At 35.9% G+C, this 27500-nt stretch overlaps 1 protein-coding gene across 3 annotated transcripts in view; it reads right to left on the bottom strand.

Moving 5' to 3' along the window:
* LOC136835931 (streptococcal hemagglutinin-like) overlaps positions 1 to 27500 on the bottom strand; it is a 601990-nt gene that overhangs the window by 573760 nt on the left and 730 nt on the right. The gene's annotated exons all lie outside the window — the stretch shown is intronic.

The raw sequence follows: 27500 nt of genomic DNA, 5'->3' as shown, positions 1-27500 counted from the left end.
TCATGGGATCTACGAGCACTGCTATGTTTCGTAAACAAGAAACTATCCCGATTTACCTTTCGGTAACTTCAAATTATCTGTCAGTGTTAAAAGGGCACTGTATAATAAGTATCAATAACAAAATTGTCTAATATTTATTGCCTTATAATAATGGTACTCTGGATAAAGATATTAATACAGTGAGAGCTGGCTCACCCTAACGTCTAATTAAGGTAATTACTTACGGTAATTATTGTAATTACAGTTGTTTTGTTTACAGTTTCGAAAGTTGTGTCGCTAGTGAGTCATTTGAATTACCTACAGGTTTTACCGTTTTTACACTTGTTTTGTTTATACTCGGTGTATAAAGACGACACCCCATTTTGGGGGAGATTTTTTAAGGTTGAAAGGTCGCCTTATACGCCGGCATATACTGTATATATGTATATATATAAATTCTTATATATTTATATAAATGTATAATAATATATATATATATATATATATATATATATATATATATATATATATATATATATATATATATATATATATATATATTGCAGGGTTATAAACATGACACTGGAGATTCAAACCCACACCTTCCGTGAAACTGGGACGAGACATATTGTTACCTTTATCTTGAGAGAAAAAGTCATTGCACACATACTTACTACCAATCCGTCAGTATAGTACTCAGTTTCCAAATTTGCATCTTTGTTCATATATAAAGATTCAATAAACTGAACATTTTTCCAATATCTTCCTCATTAACTTTAGATTTATACTTAAAATTATGACATAAAACTTGAAAGTTGCATTCCATGCTATTTTTAAGGTACAGTTCCAATTGGCGGTATCCCCGCTGACTTCTATCACTCAGTCTTGCTACCGACGGTATATTGCTGAAAAAGATAAATTACATTTACGCTGCATGGTATCGACAAGTGGGAATAAACCTCGGCAAGTTTAGAAAATACCAAACGAAATTCCGAGAAAATAATCCCATTTGTCTAATATGGTATTTTCTGAGACAGGCAAAAGTATCACTGATCTGAATTGAAAAGGAAATGCAATAACGCCGAAACAGTCAGCCTCAATTGCACTTGCTAATTCTGATTAATGATGCTGCAGACATGGTCTTTAATTACTGGATTACGGTAGAGCCATTTTCATCAAATCCTTGCTATTTTTGGTTTAATCTTTTCCTAGCAATATTTTCCTTGGTTTTCTCGTTTTGTCCACCTTTTTTCCTTCCTGGTGTAAATTTTCTCTCATCATTTCCTTTTTCGTCGTTCACTGGAATGTTGAGTTGTCAGAATTCCTTCTCTTAGTATTTTTGGTAGTTCGGATCTGAAGAGTTTTTTCTTTGTATGTGATTTCGTTAACAGATCTCCCGTATTAACTGATAAATTAAAGATGCCTGGGTCATCTACCTTGATATCTACCTTACTTCGTATACAGAGCTAATAGCAATAATATTGCAGATCATTCCACAAAAAATCAACCACATATTTTCTGTTCGTTAACCCGAATAATGCTGAAACATTTCCTTTAAGGTGAAGTACGTTTTCATAATCTGTTTCTTGATGTCTCCAACTACAGTGGATAGTTATCCTGTAGCTCTCATCAATAATGGAAACGAAAGCCGCTAGACTTCCCGGCAAGGCAGTTCCATACGGTGTCAAAAAATGCTACAATATCTTCTCATTCAGTCAGGTTCTGTCCTGTGATGTGAAACTCCAGAAAAGGACGACAGAAATGTAGAAACTCACAGCAAACCGGCCAAAGGAGAATTTAGAATGAATAGGATTCTGCTAATGTAGCAATAGAATTTATTTTTGTATGGACACTTTCAATGATTGTGAATACGGTAGGAAGTATTTTTAACTCTAAAACACTCTAAAGCCCTACTGATAAACCAACAATAACGAGAGGACTGAAGTAAACGGTCAACAGTAATTATAATTATATTATGTATTTGCAGAAATTTCTAGAAGTTTTCAGTGCTCTGATCGGACAACAACAGATTTGGTTTCAGTGGTCTGAATGGATAAAATTAAACAGCTTTGCACCTGCACAGTAAAGTACTGAAGAGATGATAGGTGAGATGTGGACCTCTGGACTCTTTTTATCAAGAGAGATGGATTTCCTGGGTAACTCAATTTAAAAAGTACATCAAAGTTAATTAATTCCATAGATGAAACCTGATTCATAATCTGTCTGGATCCTACGTGAGGGTTATTGTGATTTTATTGCAATGAAAGTATTTCAAATGTTTCATTTGATTGTTGTATTGACAAATAAGTCAAATGTAAACGATTAAGGTTAGTTAATTAAACCACATATCTTTGCCAACAGGACTGAGAGAAAGAGCGGGCATTTAAGTGGATGCTGTCTCTGGGAACATTGGTAGTGAATTACGTCAGTTTCTTGCCACGCCATAAACACACATTGGCTCCTTATTACATACATGTAATAAACAGGTTGAAAAGAAATCAATGACTGTAAGCTGAGAATGAACATCGCAAATGCTGGATGATTGTACTATGAAGCACTGGTTAGGACTACTAATAAGTTGTGGACTTGTACTCAATCTGTTTGTGATATGTGTGCAATAAGCTGCCGTTTGTCCGTGACATCTTTTACAGCAGTGAAGATGCAGCCTAAGACATGATAATGTTTCCAGTATCTCGAGGTTGGCTTAGCTATGAATCTGGACTACAACATGACCCATAAAGATGGAAAAACAACTCAGCCAAGTCCTAGGCAGTGAAAAGCTTTCAGAATGCCAGCGTGATGTTGTTGTTTATGATTAAGCTGGCGTTATGCCAACACGGGCTCTTGCTCACAGAGCATCCCGCAAAGCGCCAGAACTGGAAGAGACCGCAAACTATGCCTTCTTTATAATTAGGACTGTTTTGACACATAACCTTCATAAATGATTCCTTATGTATTCGAAAGTGCACTAGAACATTTATTATCTTGAGCATGTTTTTTTTACAAACAGAGGCACTAGTTTTATAGACATTTCTTTATCCTTTAGTATTAGAAGGTTTTAATGTAAGTTTCTGAATTGCCAGTATCATAGCCAAAAGCTGGTAAGACATAGTTCTATTTACAAAGGCGCAGTTGTGGCAAGATTTATGTGGGCCAAAGAAGGGTAAACTTGAATGCCCATTTAAACTATCATAAGTCATTTCTTTGCATTTTGCTTCATGTTTGTAGTCCCATATCATTCTTAAAATACCTCTATGTGCATTTACTTATTATTTTTAACCCTTTGTAAACATTCTTTTAACCCAGTTACTTTCGTTTGTGACTTCATACCTTATGTCAATGATAAGTCGTCTCAAAGAGGTCTGTTGGAATACGAAGCTGGTTGGAGGAATTCTTCATTCTGTCTTTTATTTTCTTCGAGGTGAGTTGCATTTGCATCATAGAATGCCATGCTTATACATATATATATATATATATATATATATATATATATATATATATATATATATATATATATATATATATATATTATATATATATATATATATATATATATACTTATATATGTATATAAATATATATATAAATATATATATATATATACATATGTTAATAACCCTACACAAGGTCGATTAGGGTCATGATCTCTTAAGGCATCTGTTTTAAGAACAGCACCATATTAACTTACATCTCTAAGACTCTCTGGTAGTGGTGGCTCATCGGTGGGTTAGCACATTCCTTCTCCCTCGTGGACTCCTCCCCCTGTGTCTAGCCTCAGACAAAGGCCTACTGGAATTAAACACCAGGTACAAAACTAGACTTTATTTGCAAATTTAACGAAAATAATTCAGCAAAAGCTACGGACATATAAATGGAAATCATAACTAAAGGAAATTCTGATGCACAATCCATCGAATTAATGATTCTAGACCAACCAATACTAGTGACTAACACCTTGTTCATTAAATAAAATAAACAGGTCAAAAATAGGTCAAAGTCTAGTATATTCCCAATGAGTACATTCTCGATCTCTTACTCAATGAAACATCTGAAGAAGACAAGCAAAATCTTCTTTAGTTTCCCAAAACACAAAAAATACAAATATGGGAATTCCTCCCACGTTACTCAAAAAAAAGATACATATTATAGAAATGGAGAAAGCAATCTACAATTTGGTAAATAAATATGATCCATACTTCGAAACCCAGTGTTCAAATCAGTCCTGGTGTTGAGCACAACACAAGTCTCGAACGATTCGAGTCTTTCAAAAGGTTCAATGTTGGTCTTCAAATGATTCCCTTTACCCAATCTAATTCCTTCACACCTCAGGACTCTGTCGAAAAGACATGCACAAACACACGTTCCTCACCAGAACCTGGACATTTCTGGCGAACGTACATACAGTGTCATCTCACATAATCCCACACCTCGAAAATTCTTACGCCATCTTTAATTAGAGAGGAAATGCATCAGATACTAGTTAAACATTCTTCTCCAAGATTTTGGGAAAGTTTTCCTCCCCACTTGTTAATTCAATATCCGTTGTGTATTGTAATTCATAATGTACTTGTGACCTGCATGCTTTTCAGATGCTTGGCTACCCAAAGAAGTGCTGCCCCCAGCACTAGGGAAATAGTACTTTCTAATTTCCAGATTCATGCACCAAGCAGACAGCTACACCCTTGGCAGGCTGACCTTCACGTGAGGGATTACTCACACACTGTTTTCGTGCAGAAACCACAATCCACTTTATGCAGAGCATGACAACAACGGCCCTGATCACCAATAAAATAGTGATGAGTAGGTATTGATTCAAGATGAGGAAAAGTCCGTCTTCCAGCATTGGAGGTAGAAGTGAGATCGTAGTGATCGCTTCCCTTAAAGGCTGCACCAAAACCACTTGATGATCCCCATAAAGATGCCGCATGAAGATACGACTAGTAGAGTTGAAGACACTCTTGCCCAGAACTCGGAACCTCAGCGCATCAACCAGCCTTCATCCCCGTAGAAGAAACATATCTGACGAATTATGGCACCGGATGGAGACTTCACAACTCTGGCAAAACACTGCATTGAGAGTCATTCGTAGAGGCCACCTTGTACTCATGTTGGAACGGTCGAAAGTCACAGTCAGAAGAAGTCTGGTTATGTACTAACGTCTTCTCACATCCTAACCCAAACCACGGTTAGCACGCTGTTGGCCCAGCGTTCGAGTCTCTGTCCGGCCAGTGAAGAATTAGAGGAATTTATTTCTGGTGATAGAAATTCATTTCTCGTCATAATGTGGTTTGGATTCCACAATAAGCTGTAGGTCCCGTTGCTAGGTAACCAATTGGTTCTTAGCCACGTAAAATAAATCTAATCCTTCGGGCCAGCCCTAGGAGAGCTGTTAATCAGCTCAGTGGTCTGGTTAAACTAAGATATACTTAACTTAACATCCCAACCAGTCAGCATTGATAAGTGTAAAGATACTATTGTCGCAAATATATCTATCATGAACTAACACACATCCTGACTTACAGTTGACAGCCGAGGATTGCAACTGGTCTCCAAAAGGTACACAGTCTCCTCACTATCCCATACTACTATTGAACCATTAAAACTACTAAGGAAAGGTCGTATGATAAAACTGTGAAGTGATTTCAAGTTACTAACTGGGATTTCCACAAGCAACCCCCTATCAGACACTTTCACTTTTAAAATCCCATAATAGCAGCACAAGTTCTCCCCAGTAAAAATTACCTGAGACCCATGAAGATATGCTGCATTCATTAAAGTCGATTCTAGAGGCCCGAGAGGAAGAATATCTCCAAAAATTCCCCTTAGAAGTGGCAACCACTGACTTAACCTGAGTTTGAATTTGCGATGACACGTATTTCGCTTCCTTCTCAATATTCAACAAGGTAGTTTGACAGGATGACAAAGCTACTGTAACATCTTAAACCTCCCCTCATTCTATCAACTTGTGACCAATAACTAGGGTGACCATTTATCTGAGGTGTGAAAGGGGGACACCCATATAAATTAACAAGTATCTATATGCTAAGCGTAAGCATAACCTAATATATATATATATATATATATATATATATATATATATATATATATATATATATATATATATATATATATATATATATATATATATATATATTATATATATATATGATTATTATCACTTTTGTACGTGATTCATTTATCACACATTACCACAGGTATGAAAAAATCAGACACCACAAACGTCCCCAAAAGATTTATGGTTGCTATTAATGAACTGAAAAAAGATAAAAATATACACATGACAAAAGCAGATAAATCAGGCGCCCTTGTAATTTTAAATAAAAGTGAATATATAGAAAAATGCAAAATCTTTTAGGTGATGATAACACATATAAAGAATTAAATAAGAACCCGATAGACAATGTGAATAGTGGTTTCAATAAGAAAGTGAAAAACCTGTTAAAGGTAACGAAAGCCTTATAAAGAAGTTGTGTGTGACCTCTCCATCGCTACCATACATGTATGGTACAATAAAAACTCACAAAGCAAACTTTCCTGCCAGGCCAATTATCAGTTCAGTTGGTTCCGCATCATACAAGCTAGCGAAGTACTTAGTAGATATTCTCAACCCATTAGTAGGTACCATCTCAAATGCAAATATCAAGAATAATGTGGACCTGATAAATAAACTAAATAGTGTAGAGATTAATAGTGAATCCAGGCTTGTAAGTTTTGATGTTGTATCACTATTCACAAAGGTGCCAATAGATGATCTGATGGCGTTTTATCTGAATTGTTAGAGAACACACAGCTGGATATCCCATTTTCTAAAAGTACTTTAATTGAACTGATTAAATTATGTGTAAAAGATTGTAAATTTGAATTTAATGGTAAATTTTACTCACAAAATTTTGGTATGGCAATGGGAAACCCTCTATCCCCAGTGTTAAGTAACTTATATATGGAATTTTTGAAAGAAGATATTAAACAACATAATCCCCGTAATGTAACATGGTTTAGGTATGTTGACGACATAATTTGTGTATGGCCAGGGAACCAAGATGTAAAAACTTTTTGCTAAGTTAAATCAATTAGTACCATCAATTAAATTCACGATGGAAATGGAAAATGATGGGTGCTTACCGTTTCTGGATGTCCTCATACGAAGAAATAGTAGTGGGTTTAAATATAGTGTGTATAGAAAACCCACTAATATTTCTTCCTATGTGCATTTCTATTCTGGACAAAGCAATAAGGTTAAAAAGTCAGTGTTTTCATCTATGTTTTTAAGAGCATTACGGGTATGTAGCCCTGAATATATTGATGATGAAATAGATAAGATTAGGAATGCAGGCAAAAAATTGAAATATCCTGATAGTGTATTAAACAGTGCATTTGAAGTGGCAAAAAAGACTATGTATCAAAACCAGAAAGAACCTTACAACACAAAAAATTTGCTTGTTCTGCCTTATAATAATAGTATGAAAGATATCCCTCATCTTCTTAAGAATTTTGGTGTTAATGTCGCATTTAAGAACAATACAACAATGAAAAATGTACTTATCAAGAACTCCCAGACAATATTAAAGGGTGTGTATATAAAATTCCGTGTAAGTCTTGTGACAACTTTTATATTGGCCAAACCGGGAAAGCACTGGAAAAAAGAATTGAACAACATAAGAAATGTGTGAGATATGCACAAGGGAACAGTGGTATATTTGTACATGTTAGTGAGAACAATCACGCTATCAACTGGGAAGGGGCAAAAAGGATTGTATATTCTAATAATGCACTGGAAAGGAACATCATTGAATCTAGCTTCATAAAAGAAAGTTACAACCATAATATGAATATCAGTCAAGGGATGTATAAACTTGATCCTTTAATATCAAAAGAAATTTGTAAATTGTTTAAACTTTAAGGTAGGCAGTAGAGATGTATGAAAATAGGATTATCATATTTGTAAACACAGTACGAGGGTAGTAATGTTAATGAGTTTCCAAACTCCGCCTCCATGACACCTGTCAGGTGTGGATCTGAGGTGGGGTATGGTCTGTTTATCAGCAATGTCCCCTGAGAGTCTATTGTGATTTTTAGCCAAATGAGTTTGAAAGGCCACTCCTACCTCGACACCGGCCTGAGTGGGGATATGGAGCCTCTAACGGTTGTGTATGTTCGTCAGTACTGTTCTTGTAGTATATATATTTGTGACTTCTCACACTCTGTATCAGTCCTTCGTCAATGGCTTGGAAATAAAGTCGAAACCGGTCAGGACCTACACCCCGTTTCTTATTTTTCACCTGTGGTAATATATATATATATATATATATATATATATATATATATATATATATATATATATATATATATATATATATATATATATACATATATATATATATATATATATATATATATATATATATATATATATATATAGAGAGAGAGAGAGAGAGAGAGAGAGAGAGAGAGAGAGAGAGAGAGAGAGAGAGAGAGAGAGAGAGAGAGAATTGTCAGCTGCTTGGTCTTTTCATTCTGGCATATGAGATTTATTCTTCAAAAAAGTATATATTTAGATATACATGCAAACATTTGAATAAACGAAAGAGTATTATTCAGACAGCATTTATTCAGAGCAAGTGTTACTTTCAATAATGAAATATATGCTCCGATGCAGCTTTCATACAGTTATTCAGTATATATATGAGCGGCGCACTCAACACCAATTAATATCCTTCCTAGATTTTGTTGCACCCGGTAAAACACATTATTTTGGCTTCCCTTGATGATCCACCAAAGTTGCAGTTTGTGTTGTCAGCACACAATGCCAACAATTTACAAGACAATTCATTAGAGCTGAGAGTTTCTTGTACATAGTCTGAAAGTATTTCACTCGTTTCTCCACCTAGATTTTTAACTTCCAAAATTTCAACCATGACACCATGGCAGGGCCTAAAGTATCCAACCAGTAAGGGACACAATTTAGTATTAGCATGATTAGAGCAGTCACAATATAAAGTCACACAATTTTTCTGAGACAAATCTTCTTTTGAGGATTCTAAGGCGTCAGGCAGGAAAACATTGTTCAAAATTGACTCCGTTTTGGTGCGAGCGCATGCAAACGAATTGTCAAAACACTTTTTAATAAGTCTGAAGTGCAATCTACAGAACGGAATGAAAAATTGTGTCGCATTGCATGATAAGCCCAAGTTCCTTCTGCTGCTGCCAAATTCTTTTCTTTTTCTCCAAATCCTTCCTTCTGTAGGAATGTGGTCATTGACTTGCTTGAAGAGGAGGAGGCATCAGCACGCTTGCGCCTACTAGTCTTTAAACGACGTTCAATATCATATTTTCCACCATTTGTCATCGAAAAGTACGACGTGCACTTTAAACGCTTGACATCACTTCCACTATTTGCTTTTTTTATGAAAGGATATTCACTTTCTATTTCTTTTGAAAGTACACTTCCTTCTGGATGCCACGATGTCGTCCTCTTTGGAGTGCTACTTGATTATTAATCGACTACCAACACGTAGCAGTTGGACTTAGCCGTACATGGACGAGTGCAAGAGAAGTATGGAACACAATTCATAAATTCTAAGACCTACTGTAGCTATGCTGCAGCAAGAGCCTTAGAGGTTTCAAGAAAAAATATCTTAACTCTTATCTTTGAACAATCAGCAATTTATTACTATTTGTGTATGCAATGGGGGACAGAAGGCAGGCACATTCCGTAAAGGGGGACATTAGTACGTTCCCCGAAGGTAGTGATTTTTAGGGGGACAGAGATTCGAATTGGGGGACTGTCCCCCGCAAAGGGGGACGTCTGGTCACCCTACCAATAACCCATTTAAAGAAGCCCATAAAGTCCCAAAACCTTACTGTAATTACTCATAACTATCTTGTAAAGTCATCAAAGTTTTACCCTGGTTAGCAAATACTGCTCAGTTCTCAGCAAATTAGCAATTGACATACTAGCAATCGCTCCTATAATCATACCAACTACAATTACCAATAGCGCAGCCCTCTTGCTTCTTTTAGAAGAGAACTGAAAAATTGAAACACCTAAATTTGGAAGCCATATTAAAGTCTTCCTAAGCCTATCCTGAACCCTAACTGATTTGCCCAAACTCGTAACAGATCAGACAGATTCTGTCTGATATACAATTTACCCCCAAAAAAAACCTAAACAACAGAACTTTATTCTGAAACTCTATACTCAAAAATATTGCGTCAGACAACTACTACACATCATAATATTCTATCTGGTCTTCCTAACTAACAAATTACCCTCTAATTCAAGCCCCCCCAAAAGGCAGCTTATAACCCTTCCTAACCAGTCAACAAAGTTGATTTCATAAGTACCCTTCTGATAATTGCGAACTGAATCATTACAGTTTAGCAATTCCACACAAGTATCTCCTGAACTTGATACCTTGTTTATAGTACCCGTACATACTACCCCCTTCAGCTTTTTCCTATGCTCATCCACACACACCTGTCTGGATTTGTGCAATCCTTTCACTCGAACTTTCACCATAGCAACCATACCAGGACCAAGAACCACATCTTCCAACAAAACCCCCTTATAACACTTCTTACCCACCGACACATGTTCAGCATCCACCCACAAATTCTAATGCATCCGCGATCCATTATCATCAACCATTACACTCACATCCGTCCCTCATAAGGCACAAACACAACAGTTATACCACATACCCCTGTATGAACAGAGATTTTTCGTCTCCAACATGCTGAATGACCCAGTAACAAAGTATTCCCCAAAGCAGCCCCTTGTATAACCAAAAGTGGTTCTGTAAATTCTACCCCAAGAGATAAATCCACATCTACGTATCCCAAAGTCCGTAACCTATTTGCTTGAACATCATATACTGTCTCTTTAGCAGGTCTCAAAGAACGATTGGAAAACACTGATCTGAAAAACTCATAATTCATCAAATTAATAGAGGTGCCTGTATCTATAAAAACCCTTACATTTATCCCATGCACTGACCCTTTTACCATTGGCTTTGACCCTGAGGGTTCCCCCAGAAGTCCTGTATCGCAAGAAACACCCATCCAGTTTTCCTTTGCAACTAATCAGTCTTTAGACAATGCTCTCCAATCATTAGATCCTCTCGAAAAATCCACTTGAAGAACTTTCTTACCTGAGCTACCAAAATTCTGAAATGTAGGCCTACCATTTTACTGTCTCAGAGACGGACAAGACCACCAAGGATGACCATAACTCCTACAACTGCCACAATATTTAACACAGCAAAATCTCTAAATGTGTTCCTGCATATTACAATTAAAACAATGAACCCATGGAGCCCGAGAACTCAGCCCAACCATAGACCTTGACTATTCCGAACTTTAACAAAACCCCTCAAACCGCGGACTGAGTCCCCGCGCCCTACACAACCACAGGCTGACCTAAGGAATCTCTGATCACTATTTCCTCTCACCATTTTCGCAGCTTCCCTCTTCATAATCAAATCCGTTAACTTATTCTTGGCTGATCACAAATGCAAAATTTCCCAAGTCCTGCGAAAGGGCACCCCTTACAGAAGAAACACAAGAAAAACAATTTTCCCTGAAAGAATTCCCACACAGTAAGAAACCCAGAATGTTAATTCCCTTTACTCTAACAATTAATCCCCAAAATAAAAAAAAAGTACTAATTAGGCCCACAATTAAATCCAAAATTAATTAAACCCACAATTAAATCCAAAATCCATGGGGGGAAAAAACAGGCGGACCAAGCGCACAGCTGACCGCAAAGTAGGTCAAGATGAACTTCGCGTCTTCAAGGCCAAACAAAAAAACACTCAGTCCCCCCTCAAGTAAAGAGAATGGGAGTCTACCTCACTCACATAAAGAAAACGGGACTCAAGCAAACAGACGAGAGAGAGAGAGAGAGAGAGAGAGAGAGAGAGAGAGAGAGAGAGAGAGAGAGAGAGAGAGAGAGAGAGAGAGGAAAAGAATTTGTTCCCCTCCCCTCAGCGTAATACCTCACCCCCTATCCCCCCATCCAATGATTTGCTGAAGCACACAGAAAAAAACACAGAGTGCAAAACTTCGGAGATGCGTCCACCTCTCCCTTCATCAAGGCAAAGATCGTTGAGTAAGCTTACAGCATCAGCTTCTCCCTTTACATACATGCATGTATGTACCCAAAATAAAACACGTACATATGTAACTATAAAAAAAAATTAAAAATCTAAGAAGTTATACACACTTGCATAACAAATGACAAATAAAGTATTACCCAATTATCAAAGTCCCCAGAGATAATACAGTAATAAAATACTCCCTTTATTAAACCCTAAATGCTGATGCGAACTGCTGATTGCTATGTAAAAAAAACAAAACCCATAAGGCACGTCCAAAATTCAAATGCGCTGCATATAGGATAGTGAAGAAGACAAGAAACTCCACCTAAACTAATGACATCGCTGACATGTCACTCAGGGGATGATGTCACTACAGCCACCGCCCAAATATTAGTTGCAGTGCAATGAAAAGCAATCCAATCTGACACTAAAATTAACAATAAAAAATTATAGGCCTAACACTTACGTAAACCTCTGCTTGATGGTGCGAGAATCCTTCCACCAAAGAAACAGAGAGAGAGAGAGAGAAAAACAGACAACATTAGTCTTCTTTATCTGTCTTGAGAAACTGGATGATGAAGATTTGACATTCGATTGCTGAGGGGTATTACCTGGCTTTGTACTGGCATTGCCACTAGAAGGATTCCCAGTAGTAATGTTCCTGAAATTTGGATGAGACCTAAAATCTGTGCATTGTTGGTTCTGGTACTTGATGTTATAATTCCTTTTGCTATTTATTATGTTGCAATCTTCACTCAGTATAGCAGCTTTGTCAAGTTTCTTAACCTCTCTCTCTCTTAAACAGGCTCTTATGTGTTCAGGAATTCCTCTAAGATATTGCTCTAGGACTACTAACTCCTCAAGTTCATCCATAGATTTAACTTTAGCAGCCTCCAACCATCATTTGAAACATCTTACTTTATAGACATAATCCAAGAAAGTCAACTTGTCATTCTTTCTCAAAGATCTGAATCTTTCATTGTAATATTCATGGGTCATCTGGTAAACTTGTAGTACATTGTGTTTCAGTTCCTTGTAATCTTTACACTGATCAACTGATAAGGTTAAATAGGTACTTCTTCCTTTACCAATGAGAACACTCTGTATCAAGACTGACCATTTATCTTCTGGCCATCCCATACCTGAAGCCACTTTTTCAAAGTGATCAAAAAACTCATCTGGAGCTTCTTCCGTAAACTTTGGAATTAAATTCTGCACACTTACTACATCAAATACAGGGTCTGAATTACCTTGGGTAAGGTTAGACGGTGTTACATATAACTTGGAGTGAGCTTCTAATAATTTCTATTAATTGTTGCTAGGGGACAAAATGTGCGATCACATACTACGTTGCTATTAAAACGTATTACCAATTTTAAATTACGCTGTTAAGTTATCCACATCACTAACTCTTTTGAGATCTGACATTACACTACATATGATACTTCAACAATTATCATTACACATAATACATTATAACCAAAACAGTAAATATATCAAAATCATAGAATGATATACACATTACAAGGCAATATCATGATATATATATATATATATATATATATATATATATATATATATATATATATATATATTTACACATACATTTATAATACATATATATGCATATTTATACATATATATACATATTTATATATAAATATATGTGTGTGTGTGTGTGTGAGCTGTGCCCAACAGCTGCCCACAAACATACGTGATGCCAGTTTTCCTAGAATACTTATTAACATAAACTAGGCTTAAGAATAGGAGATTCTGACATACTGATAATTTTAGCGTTACATGTCTTTCCAGCATGCAATTTTTTGACAGTTCTGTATAATGTACAAGTCCTATGTTAGAGTATATTTACTTTTGGGAATAATTGTATATAGTTTTGCCCTGATAACAGTAAAAATATAAGTACGTTTGACTGATTGATGGTAAAATTTTGGTTTCTTTCATAAATCGTGAAATCTCTGTAGATTTCATTTTAAGTAGATTTATACGATTAACAGCCAATCTTTTCCTGAAGTCTGCCTGATCATGAGCACGATTCTGTTACGTTAGTTCCGTTAAGTACTATGCATTTTCTTTTTATATGTTCTGGTGACATTTTCAGTGGGTTCCTTGATTATTGTGCCCATTATATTTAGTCTAAGAGGATAATATTAAAAGAAAGTGGGCCTAATTTCCAAGGCAGTGTCGCAAATTACTCTCAAATGCCAAACTTGACAAGAGAGTTCACGGCAAGTGTGCCATTTGGGAATGTGCCAGACATGTGTTACACGTGCAGAACATGGCCTTATTTTTGTTTACCATTACTCGGATACGTAGTGAGTTTTATTGAAGAACATTCTCCGTTAGAGAAAGAATTCCATGTAATTATTAGAATAAAGCCAACATTAGCTTTTTTATCACACTCTTCTCATGCAATAATTGCACTCGATAATAAAATCTACAGCATATTTCAAAATATTTTTTAATTAGCCCGAAACCTACCAATCTCAAAGACTCTCTATAATATATGACTCTAGAATAATTGAAATTTTAAAATGTAGAAACGGCTAATTCTAGTGGTATTTTTCCTCAAATAATTTCCATATTAAGCATTTTATTTTCGAAACTCAGTGAATTATCATTTTATCCTAATTCTGTTTGATGAAAAGTAGCCACATTTTTTCGTAAGTGTCAAAATGAAGAGATTATTTTTAATTCTTTTTTTAACATCTGGGATCATGACGCCACATCAAATGATGGAAATGTCCGATTGTTTCACTCTCGCCATCTGATCGGGCGGGGACTCCGCTTCTGAAGAATGCAAAACCCCAATTCAGTTCTGGTTAGAGACACGATGAACCAAACGCATTCTATTCAGTACATGGAGACACAATCAGATGTAATGTCGACGCCTGGATCACGTGACTAAATGTATTACGAGAGCCAGCATGATACAATGAAATGCATTCGTACCTTCAGTATCACATATATCTAATATGCACATCGGGGTACAATGCCCAATTGTATCATGTAAACTATCCGGCAACATATACTGTATGTTAAATGGAAACAAAAAGCTTGATAATAGTCTGCTTTCTTATTTCGTTACTTCTTGCATACACACACACACTATATGTATATATATATATATATATATATATATATATATATATATATATATATATATATATATATATATATATATATATATATATATATATATATATATATATATATATATATTCTATTATATAAAAGTGAATGCTTGTATATTTGTTTGGGTACTATAGAAATCTGAAATGCTTGACAGTCCCAGAGAAAATTTTGCACACAGCCTCTATGTCACCCCAGAAAGCTTTATAACTCAAAATCAAACTCCTACCCTGTGACAGACACACAAACACAGACATAAATGAAATTCTCGTTTTTCGTCACCTTTTCCTTCATTGCTTTATGGATCATCTCTCATTTTTCGCCTGACACTCCGCCTTTTCTTCCAGGCGCTGTCAGACGTATGATTAACCTATAACAATAAATCCAAATCCCCCCCTACATGAAAGGAATCGTTGCCAGTGTAAACCTAACCGTTATTATTTTTTAAATAAAAACTGTATTATTCTATAAATGTATTGTTACAAAGTCTTAAATTTAATATACAATATTTTATAATAGATTTGGCATAACAAAATGCATTAAAAGTGTAAATTGTTAGCGATTTTTCTTCATACAAGCGTTGCTAGTTTGAGTTGTTTGGTGGAAAGGGCGTCGAGAATAGTTACACCTGCTGATATGTCTTTAATCAGTTGTAGTTGTTTTTCCGTTATTGCTGTGAAATCATACTGTTAGATTCAGATCTGACTGAAAAGGAGAGAGAGAGAGAGAGAGCAATGACAAGACGTAATAAATTCTTCCCCATCCACGCATGCATAGATCGTTGAAAAAAAAATTACCGCTATGCATGTCCATATGACATCTATAACCACAGCCAATTCGTACCCTTTGTGATGACAATAATGTATTAAACAAAATCATTTCCTTCGTGGAGGAATGTACGGCAATCGGTCATTTATTGTTTTGAATAAATACACGTCGATAAAGGATAGAAATGAATATATATCATTCTAATATATGACCATAAACTATCATTTTACTGTATATGATTAAATCAGCAAGGGGTACAAATTGACGGGTTGTTGTAGTTGCCAGGTGTCACTATATGATGGTGGATAAGCAGCTCAAGGATGCTGAATTCTATGATGCTGAATGTGAGAGAGAGGGAGAGAGAGAGAGAGAGGGGTGTTAGGCCTTACCGTGTTTGTTATCAATCTAACTATCATTAATTAAACGGTGACGAGGGCTTATGACGACATCATCTCCACAACTTAAGAGTGAGAGAGACATCTCTTTCAGTTTAGGCATAGGGGAGACAGAGAAACAAAAGAGAGAGACACACACACAGGGAGAGAGAAAACTAAGTAGATGAGATATACGAATCTCCGAAAGAGTTATATTTTTTTTCCTTCAACTTCAGACAGCGAAGGTTAATTTTCATCGATTTTAAAGGACTTTTGGTGGATCAGGTGAATTAAGTGTTGATGCTGTTTGCTACTGAATACTTTACAGTATTAGGTTTGGACAAATGAAACAAAGAGTATATATATATATATATATATATATATATATATATATATATATATATATATATATATAAATATAATACTTTACACGATAAAACAATTTCAAGGAGGTACAGGAACATTTTTCTGAGTACTTCAGAGTTTTCCTGGGCAGCACCAGGTTGGTCAGTTAATATATATATATATTAATATATATATATATATATATATATATATATATAGAGAGAGAGAGAGAGAGAGAGAGAGAGAGAGAGAGAGAGTTGAGTATTCTGTTGTGCATATGTAAGTCAGCATCATAACGCTTGTTGTTGTCATGTTGTTGCCCCGAAACTGCAATATTATTGTGCTGGATTACTGAATGTTTGACTTCCCGAGACGCACACATATATATATATATATACAGTATATATAATATATATATATACATATATATTATATATATACATATATATGTATGTATATATATATATATATATATATATATATATAAATATATTGTATATATATATGTATATATACAGTATGTTGATATTTGCTTGCATAATAATGGGAAAACTGTTAGTTTCTCCATTAATCAGGATCTTGAGTTCAATTTGACGAACCTTCGCAGGAGATAGGCGTACAAAAAATGACACATGTTTTACGAAAAAAAAGCGTGGAGAATTTAAATTTATAGATAATTTTGTGAAATTAAAATTTTCTATCTTTTGCATAGTGTAATCAAAGCAATTTTCGATTACAAGCAGATGATGATAATGTTAATCTCCAAACGTGACTTTTACAACCAGACTCCAGAGTATGTGAAGAAAGATGCTCGCTTCCTTATGTAAAATATCGTTTGCATAGTCTTGGCCTTTCCTAGACAGTATTCACAGTAATCTGAATGTCCAAATTTCATTCTTAATTATCGATTTGCCGTAACAGAACCTCATCCCACTTTTGTAGCGAAGACAGGATCCAGTTTGTAGCGAAGACAGAATCCAGTAAAAGGAGTCAAAATGTAGAATGTAAGCAAGTGATAACGCCGGAATATGCCCTAACGAATAGGCAGGTCATATGACAAGATATTTGCGGATCGGGGCTCTACCCTACTAACCAAAATAGGGGCAAATGTGAAATGACATAACGAGTACTGTCACTACCATATGCTTTATTTTATGAACACAATTGCTTTCTGATTTAGTGTAACATGAGCCTGAGCCTAAGAAACAAGGATGAGGTTCCAATTCAACAATGACCTGAATTTGAAAACGTGTCATTAGGAAGGCAGATTTCTAGTGGTGAGAAATTTGATGAAAAGTAGGTTATAGGTTTGTTTAGATCTGTTTACCTGGCAAGACTATACATATTGTACAAATATAAGATATTTGATATTTCAAACAAGGTCTTTCGACTTACGCCCTAATATCGTACGGCTATACGTGGGCCTCTAAATAATATCTTGTATTATATTTCTCTAACTTGAGCGTCATATTTTATCTTTCATATTTTTCTCCAGGAGCGTGTAAAGAACGTAAATATTAATCAAATTCCGATTCCATTTTTTTGTTTGGTGTAGCCTAAGTTGGCAGAAATTGCTCACAGGGTTGCCCAAGACCTAGTAACTGCAGGTGGTTTTGTGTGATTGTACTCAATATGGGTCTTTGACATTATTTTGTTTTCTCTTTGAGATGCTTCTCTTCTAGAACCACCAGTGGTGGACGAGGTGGTGGTGTGTCACTTGCCTAACTCTTACAGAATGTGTATTTACCTACATGAAAAATTAATGCATATAACACTACGTGGTGTCTGATACATCCAACTGTTTGGCTATAGTTTTTGCAAATGAGAATGTCTCATTTTAATGTTATTTACCAGATTTTATTTTCAGAAAACACATCCACCTATTTACTTAGGTCTGAAAGGATCAGAGTTATACAGGAAGTTGGCCTAGTGCCCGGACCAATGGACACCATTCACTGACAACCTGGCACCGACTGAGTTGCTTCTTTCATTTTTTGCCGTGTTTTTTCCTTTCTCTCTCTCTCTCTCTCTCTCTGCAAGGGGGCTACGACGCTCATCACTTCAAAACACGTGAGGTGTACCTCACCATTTTAAGCGCACTAATGCCAGGGAAGATTTAGGAGGACGTGAAGTTACCCAAAAAGACACAAAATACTGTATTTCGTTCATTTATTAAAAGGCGGAGGGTTTATGATACACTTATCAAGATGCTATGACACGGGCGATGTACGGTTCGGGAGAGAACTACTCCTTAGGAAACGTGCCAAAGAACCCTGGTTTTATCTAGCAAGCACACCTTGCTTTCAGATTAACATAGAAAAAGGTTGGGGGGGGTGGCGGACTAGGCTGGTATTACTCATTACTTGACTTTTTTTCTGTGTATATATATATATATATATATATATATATATATATATATATATATATATATATATATATATATATATATATATATAATATGTATGTATGTATATATATATATATATATATATATATATATATATATATATATATATATATATATATATATATGCAATTCAGTTTCGTTTGCTATTAATTTTGTTTGATCAACATTCTTGTGCAGTCCATAAATGTTTATTTGTAATTTTTGTTCCTGGTGTATATTAATATTTAGCTACTTAGTAATATATATATGAACCCACATTTGATTTCCCAATTTTAGTTGCATATTTTCTATGCATGTCTGTTTGCCCCTCCATACAATTATTCTGACCACATACAGTATCTACAAGTCTATCATCAAAAATACTGCCGCATCATCATAAATATCATTATCTATTAATCTATCTACCTGGCGTTACAAATAACAAGGATGAACCCAACGTGCTGAAATCTACGAGCAGTTTCTTTTCTCTCCTGCACGGTCGACCCAAGAGTAACAACACTGAGCTTCTCTTTCCTAGCTCCTTGTATGCGCTGCACCACTCTCCGGTGCTTGCGAGTTCTTCATTCTGACACCTTTTCAGGCTAATCAGCATTTTCGGTCTGCCTGTCCTTCATGGTGCATATCATATGGCTCGCAGTTAATGGGTGCTAAAGCCATTCTATTCCAGCACCTCTTCTACACCTTTTCGAAGACTCTCAGAACTGCCTGAAACCGCTCTCTCCACAAGACCTGCTTCACATCTCTGTTTTCACCATTTCACTCCCTGACTCAATTATAGCGCAGCTCAGCGGCTTCGACCTTTTTCCTCTCTTATATTTAACTAACTCCTCAGCATTCATGGAGCTGGTGACTCCACTTTTCCCAACAATGGAAACTGTAATTTAGATCTCCTGCAAATCCATCCCTTGGAAGTTTTATTTCAAAGGGGAACGACCTCTCCCCTTTGCTTTTTCCTCTGGAGTTAGTGAGGCCTATTTGTGTGCAGAGCATCAATACCAACCTTCTGCAGTGATAACGTGATGTCACTTTGCCCACTCCCAGAGATTCTCATCATCTTGATTTAAAGCAAAGCTGTAATCGATATTGATGCCTTAAATTGCAACCTAGGATGTAATGATGCATTTAAAAATGCTGTGCTCATAGACTTGATTTTACTTACTTTTTCTTCCGCCTATATACATATGAATATATTATTATTACTTCGTGACGTACATGTTGTAATTAAATTTGTTTTTATTTTCATTAAACTGACCTTCTTTTGGCTTTTTATTTCCTTTATTCTGGTAAGGAAAATTCATTTGATGAAAGTAAATCTTGCAGAGCAAGTTAAAGGCAAGTGAGTTGAGTCAAAATTAATTTGGGGCTTCAGATATAGAGGAGAAGGAGGAATAAAATAAGAAGAATGAAGGTACCGATACTGCTGAGTAGTTCAAATGGTTAAAAGGATGCTTGTAAGAAAAGAGAGGAAAATTAAATTGGTGCGTGTAAGAATAGTGAAATGAGAAGTTTAAGAGGGAAGATCATTGTTTCATATAGGTGCAAGACGGCAAGAATAATGGGCAGAGCTCTCCAGGATTACAGAAGAGAGAGAGAGAGAGAGAGAGAGAGAGAGAGAGAGAGAGAGAGAGAGAATGGCACACAAAGAGATGGGATCTAATGAAAGGTTCGGCGTCGATGCTAAAGGTTATGATAATCAAAACAGTGGATTCAATGCGGTTCCTAGTTCCTGATTGGTGTTCTGGTTTAAAGAAATAAGATAGTGCTTTGAAGGGCAGGAGAAGGATTTACAATCGAATTGAAAAAAAGCAAACAAAAAAAAAAGCCATAAATTCCTTAAGTGACTGATCTGGAATACAGTTTTAGCTTGATACCCTGCCAGTCCTCAGAGACACAAAATCTGTCTACTTGAGAGGGAAAATAAGAATCCAGAGATCATACACTAGGAGAACAGATTGATAGGTCTATCGAAACAGGAGACAGGAGGAAAGTTAGATTTGCAGAACTTTGATCAAAGGGTTAGAAATTTTTCTTATCCTTTGATCAAAAGGATCAGAAATTTTTTTTTATCCTTTGATCAAAAGGTCTGCAAATCTAACACTCCTCCTGTTTCGATGGACCTATCAATCTGTTCTAGTGAACAGGCTGTATATGATCTTTGGATCCTTATTTTCCCTCTAAAGTAGGCAGGGCATCAAGCTGAAACTGTATCCCAGATAAGTTTCCTAAGGAATTTTTTTTTTGTCTGCTTTTTTCAATTCGATTGTAAATCTATGAGTAGAGTCTAAATTGACGTGCCCAGATATGGGTCTCAGGTCTACAAGAACAGTATTCCAGCACTAAACCATTTGAGCATCAAAAAGGATAGAATTTCATTTTGGCTTTTATATCTTTATACCTATGGAAATCAAAGAACGCGGAAGCGTCATGAGCCTTCCCTCACCTACGTTACACAGTGGAAATATTTTTTAATGGTTGAAATGAAGAAATACTGCCACCAAGGTTACCAGAACTTACACCAATGTGTAATTCTTAGCCTACCACGGCCATTATTTTTTTAGATTCATTCTTTGTTCTGGAAATCTAATAATGTACATGAAAGAAATAGAAGAGGGAATTCTCAGTTAAACTGACTGCGTGGAATGTCCGCAAGAAATTAAATCTAGTACTTCTCGATGGCTGAATTGTTTAGTGCTAGAATTATTATTATCATTATTCATAACATGGTAACATAATTAACGAAGAAAATAAAGTCCACAATGTGGACTTATAACGTAATACACCGGTCAAAATTTAAAATGATACAGCTGAAAGCTTTCTACACCCTGATCAAAAGTTCTCTTAGAGCAGATTTCACTAACAGTTCCCTGGTACCGCCACAGCTTTCACTCTTTTAAAATGATCTTACTCTGTGCATAGTATGCAAAATCATTAAACTTATCAGTTTCAAGCAAAAAAATTTTCATTTACACTCAACATTCCAATCACCACTTTATCTCCACAAATAAGTTTTCTCATCCTCCTTTACGTATAGAATTTTTCCCAAGAGACACTGAACATATGTTCTCCAAATCTGTTTTGTACGCCCAGCTGCCTTTCTTGCTTCAACAGGTCGGTGACTCGCCTCTTCTCCTGTCCTGCCTTCATCAGCTACGTTTACTCGCAGTTGCTGTATGAATCAACTGCTTCCTTTACCTCACAGTCCATAATGACATTCATTGTTCCACTTCAGTGATTTTCATTTACCTGCATTGACATAGGTCATCCATATTCACTTTTAACCTTCTCCGCAGTGATTTTCATCTACCTGCATTGACATAGGTCATCCATATTCACTTTTAACCTTCTCCGCAGTGATTTTCATCTACCTGCATTGACATTGGTCATCCATATTCACTTTTAACCTTCTCTGCAGTGATTTTCATCTACCTGCATTGACATTGGTCATCAATATTCACTTTTAACCTTCTCCGCAGTGATTTTCATCTACCTGCATTGACATAGGTCATCCATATTCACTTTTAACCTTCTCCGCAGTGATTTTCATCTACCTGCATTGACATTGGTCATCCATATTCAATTTTAACCTTCTCCGCTTATAGACACCTATAAATAGATTTCTGACACACACATCGAAATAAATTTATAAAAATTACAGGGTTTCTTTATTCTGCATGTAAGTGCATGTTAATCCAGGTTCACTGAACTCTATGCATCAGTTACATTCCCAGTTTTGAATTCAATATTATTTAATTTCGTCTTGCATTAGTTATTTAGAAATGAACGATGAAGGGATATTGGCGGAGCTCCACGGTACTTTTTTTTCTTTTTTTACTGTCGTCTTCATTTTTATTTAGCTAACGATACATATTCTTTAGATTTTTATATAGCTTTTTACACTGTCTTTAGATTTTTATATAGCTAGCCATACACTTCTTTAGATTTTTATATAGCTAGCCTTACACTTCTTTAGAGTGAATGTCAGATCACACTTGACTTTTTTACCCGATTCTTATATTCCCGTGAGGCTAATCATACATCTTTACATATTTAAGAGGTAAAAGTCGTAAATTAAGAATACTGCACTGCTAGTCAACGACATTCCAGGGGCGAGGTTACTGTGACGTGATCGGCCGTTTTTTTTTTTTTTTTTTTTTTTCTTTCACGAAAACAAATTTTGTACATTTTGGCTGGTCAACTTTTGCCGTGAATATTTGATAAAACGAAAAATGACATCTTTGATGCTAAACGACGGTGCCTCAAATGCACTACGTGGGAACATTTATCTAAGCTGCTTCCCAATACTTTTTGTTTAGGTTGAATGATTTCTATTTTGGACACGTACTCTTCAATTAATGTCGGATCTTTATGCCGTGCTGCTTGAGGAGGCAATGCCCTCTTGATATGGCCTCTTGGTTCTTGCCGAGTCGGATTAGATATTTTTACTCTGGCTTGCTATTATCATTCTTTTGGCTCGTTTGCATGTTGTTTGTTTGTTTGTTCTCATTGGAAGAAACTTGCGTACTTAAGATCGTATAATTTCATTTGCTTAGCATCAATACCTGTTGTAAATCTGATAGATATGTTTAGTGATTATAAGTGATTATGTTTGCTGTTTTGACATGCAATGCTCTCGTGAAAAATATCTCCTGATATACATACTTCTGTGTTAAAAGAAAAAACACATTTGATGATAAAATGTTTCGTGCGCTGGTTTGTAAGTAAATGACGTTATAACATTTTCTACGCCTGGTTCAGATCGCTCAAGAGGAATCACTCACTGGGTCAGCAAACAAACAAGCAGAAGCGAGGCTGACCATCTAATAAGCTAATTGAAAGGGGGAAAGTACTCGTAGCATCCGATTGTAATATTGGCGTAAGTTATGGCGTCACGGGAGATGCACGTGATATGAGCATTAGCGAATACCACAGGAAAATAACAGCCAGAAGTTCAACACCAAGCACTTTCACGTTTATTCGCGCATCGTAGGGGCACAAATGAGACTCGGTTTAAAACAAAGGTAAAGAGCAAACAACGCGAAACAAGAACCACCAGATAGATGGTTGATTGCCAAAGGGCAGGAACGAAAGAAATCATCCGGAAACTGAAACAAAATACTTCATGAACGCTGGGGACTACGGAAAGGGTAAACATACAATCATCCAAAACATATATAAAATTAAATGCCAATTCCTTTGCTCATATTCATCAAGAACTTTTTAAGTTGTTAAAGCATCAATATTAAGTACTCTAAGACTTTAGTTTAAAGCACTAAATGTTTGACTTGATAAAACAAGATTCCATGATATTCTTTTGAAGTGTCATTGCGCGGGAATTGTGGACATTTCTTCACTCCAATTAACAGGATGATCAGAATCCGATATTTGGCCAGAGAGAGTTACAGAATATTGAATCCGTTTGACTCGTTGTGCAAGTGATTTTCCAATTTGTCCATAATACTATCTTGTCCCAGTTTTTGCCAGAAATTTCATAAATGCAGCCAGAAATGTCATTAAGATTTTCTAATTACCAAACCCTTAACAGAAAAACTACTGTAAACTTAATTTATGTTGAAAAGCGTCAAAATTCTGAGAAACTTAAAGGTTTTTAAGATTCCTTTTGCCATGTGTTTTTTTTCAGAATTTTGCTCCTGATACATTCTGGTTTGTTGTAACGTTTTACTGGCTCTTTCTCTTTCCATGTACTCCTACAAAGTCCTAGGCTACACGGGTTTCAAGGCAATATCATAAATAGTGTTTGTCTCACCATCAACTGTGGACTATAAATGCGCAGAGCCCTTCAAACCATAAAGAAAACAGATGATATAATATATCGATAATAGTTTGAATAAGAATGAACAAGCAAAGTAGATATTGAAAGACTGGAAAACGAACGGATATTAGTAGATTTTTTATTAGTAGATTTTCAGAAGACTGAAGAGATGAAATTTCTGTCATACGGACACTAACATCGGTGAAATTCAAAATACAATCTCCTTCCTCCCCGGTAAATTTGGTTACGTGTACCTTAGTTTTACCAGACCACTGAGCTGATTAACAGCTCTCCTAGGGCTGGCCCGAAGGATTAGACTTATTTTACGTGGCTAAGAACCTACTGGTTACTTAGCAACGGGACCTACAGCTTATTGTGGAATCCGAACCACATTATAGCGAGAAATAAATTCCTCTAACTCTTCATCAGCCGGCCGCGGGAATTGAACTCCGGCCCATCGAGTGACAGTCTGAGGCTCAACCGACTCGGCCAACAAAGGGCTGGTAAATTTGGTAAATGGAGCTAAGTCAGCTTAGGCAGAAATTCCTGAAGATTTTCGTGAATTGGCCAAATACAGAGAAAAAAAATCATTAACAAATGTAAAATTCTTAGTAATACTTATCTCAAAGAATTCCGTGTAGATTTTTCCAAGGACAGGAGGTAGAGGACTGCTATATTCTGGGATACGAGAACGACAAAATTCAGTGTGGGCTCTAATACCACGCATAAGATGATAAAGAACAACTGGTAATCTCAGTGAAGTTTAATATTTAAACGTTGCATGGAGAATCACACGCAGGAAAAGAAAGTGCGCCAGTCTAAAGGAATAACTAACTGCTTGCCCTGCTGTAACAGAAACACAGGTGTACGATATTACATTAAATTACGGGCTATATCTTTTGTTTATAAATAAGGTCAAGTTAGTAAACAAGACCTTGTTGAATATGTGCGATGAGAGCAGCTTTGCTACTTAAAATCAAAAGATAATCAATAGAGTTTAATCAATAGGTCAGTCAGGGGTGTTGTAGTATTGTGTTCTTGACTGTGCGTTAATACTAAGAGTTTTGAGTGAATGGGGACTAACTTGAAAGTATAAACTGTACGGCGATATATCGCCTGGAAGTCGGTTTGTCCGTTTTTTGCCGGACACGGCTCTCTCTTGTGATCGTCATAAAAAGGCTCTTTTATGTTCCATATCACAATGCATCATCTAACACAGAGCCGGGATTTTCTAGTTTATTGTTTGTATTCCTAATGACAGCTATTTCATGATCTACGTATCCTGGACTACACACATATATAATGCTCTTAAAAACATAGATGTAAATACTCATTATTTTATTTTACAATTATGGCCTGAATTAAAATGCGCCATAGTAATACCTTTACAGACATTCTCATTTTACGTGGATATTTCAGCATTAAAATGACGCTTAAGCACAATGATACTATGAATAGAGCCGCATAAATAACTCTGTTGACATACCAATGATTGTATATCTCAGATCTTGCATATGTCAAGTGGCAAATTCTAAATTTGTTAAACTGTTAAGTTATTGGAAAAGAGAACTGAACAATATATATTATGTATGCAAAGTATAAGAGTGCAGTTTTTGTTCATGTTAGAGAAACAAACTATTATCATTTGGGACTAGTGCTGAAAAGTTGGTGTACACTGATAATATGGAAGAACGTATTGGAATTCTATAAACTTAAAACATTTGTTAAAAAGGAGGGGGCGGAGATAAAACATCCAGATATTAAGTAGGGGCAGTCTGGTTCAAATGACAGTGAAACTATGGACTTGTTATCACAAGTCAAGTTTCTAGTTTTCCACTCATTTTTTGCTTTTTCTAGTGATTCATTCTTTTGCTGAGTTTTGGAACAAAAAATGTAAGTAAGGTGATTGTATTATAAAATGTGATAAGAATGAGACAGATTGGCCAACAATTCAGACATCGACTAATATGTGGACATGAAATTCAATTGACTTTCCAAAATGGAAGCTAACTCTCATCTTATCGTTAAGGTGAGTTACTACTGAGTGGAAGAAACTCGGCTGTGATCATATCCTCAAGGTAAGCATTGTTAAATGTGAGGGGGAGTGAAAGAAAGACAGATAATGAATTAGAGGAAACTATAAATAACGATGAGCTAAAGCTGGCCAACCCACCACAGACGAGTCTCTTTTAAGGAGAAATTCTTCTCTTGTCAATAGTAAATTACATATTGCAAACAGGAATTCTTCCTATTATGGCCCATTAAGGTCATGTAAATATGACTTGCTTAGAGGAAAGCGGGCCTGACGACAAACTGAGCCTGGCATTTCATGACAGCTGCTGCTGCTGCCACCCTCTAAACAATCCTCCAGTCGGAGAATTCATTCCCCTAGCGATTCGGGCACACACACCACAGCCACGAACAAGAGCTCTAATTCCACCTTCACAGTGACCTGTATGTCATGTCAATATATATATATATATATATATATATATATATATATATATATGTGTGTGTGTGTGTGTGTGTGTATATATACTGTATATATATTAATAAATTTATACATGATATATACATATATATCTTTT

Source organism: Macrobrachium rosenbergii, chromosome 55 (assembly GCF_040412425.1).
Source record: "Macrobrachium rosenbergii isolate ZJJX-2024 chromosome 55, ASM4041242v1, whole genome shotgun sequence".
Taxonomy (NCBI): domain Eukaryota; kingdom Metazoa; phylum Arthropoda; class Malacostraca; order Decapoda; family Palaemonidae; genus Macrobrachium; species Macrobrachium rosenbergii.
The sequence above is the reverse complement of the archived record's forward strand: the minus strand, read 5'-3'. Positions and strand labels throughout refer to the sequence as shown.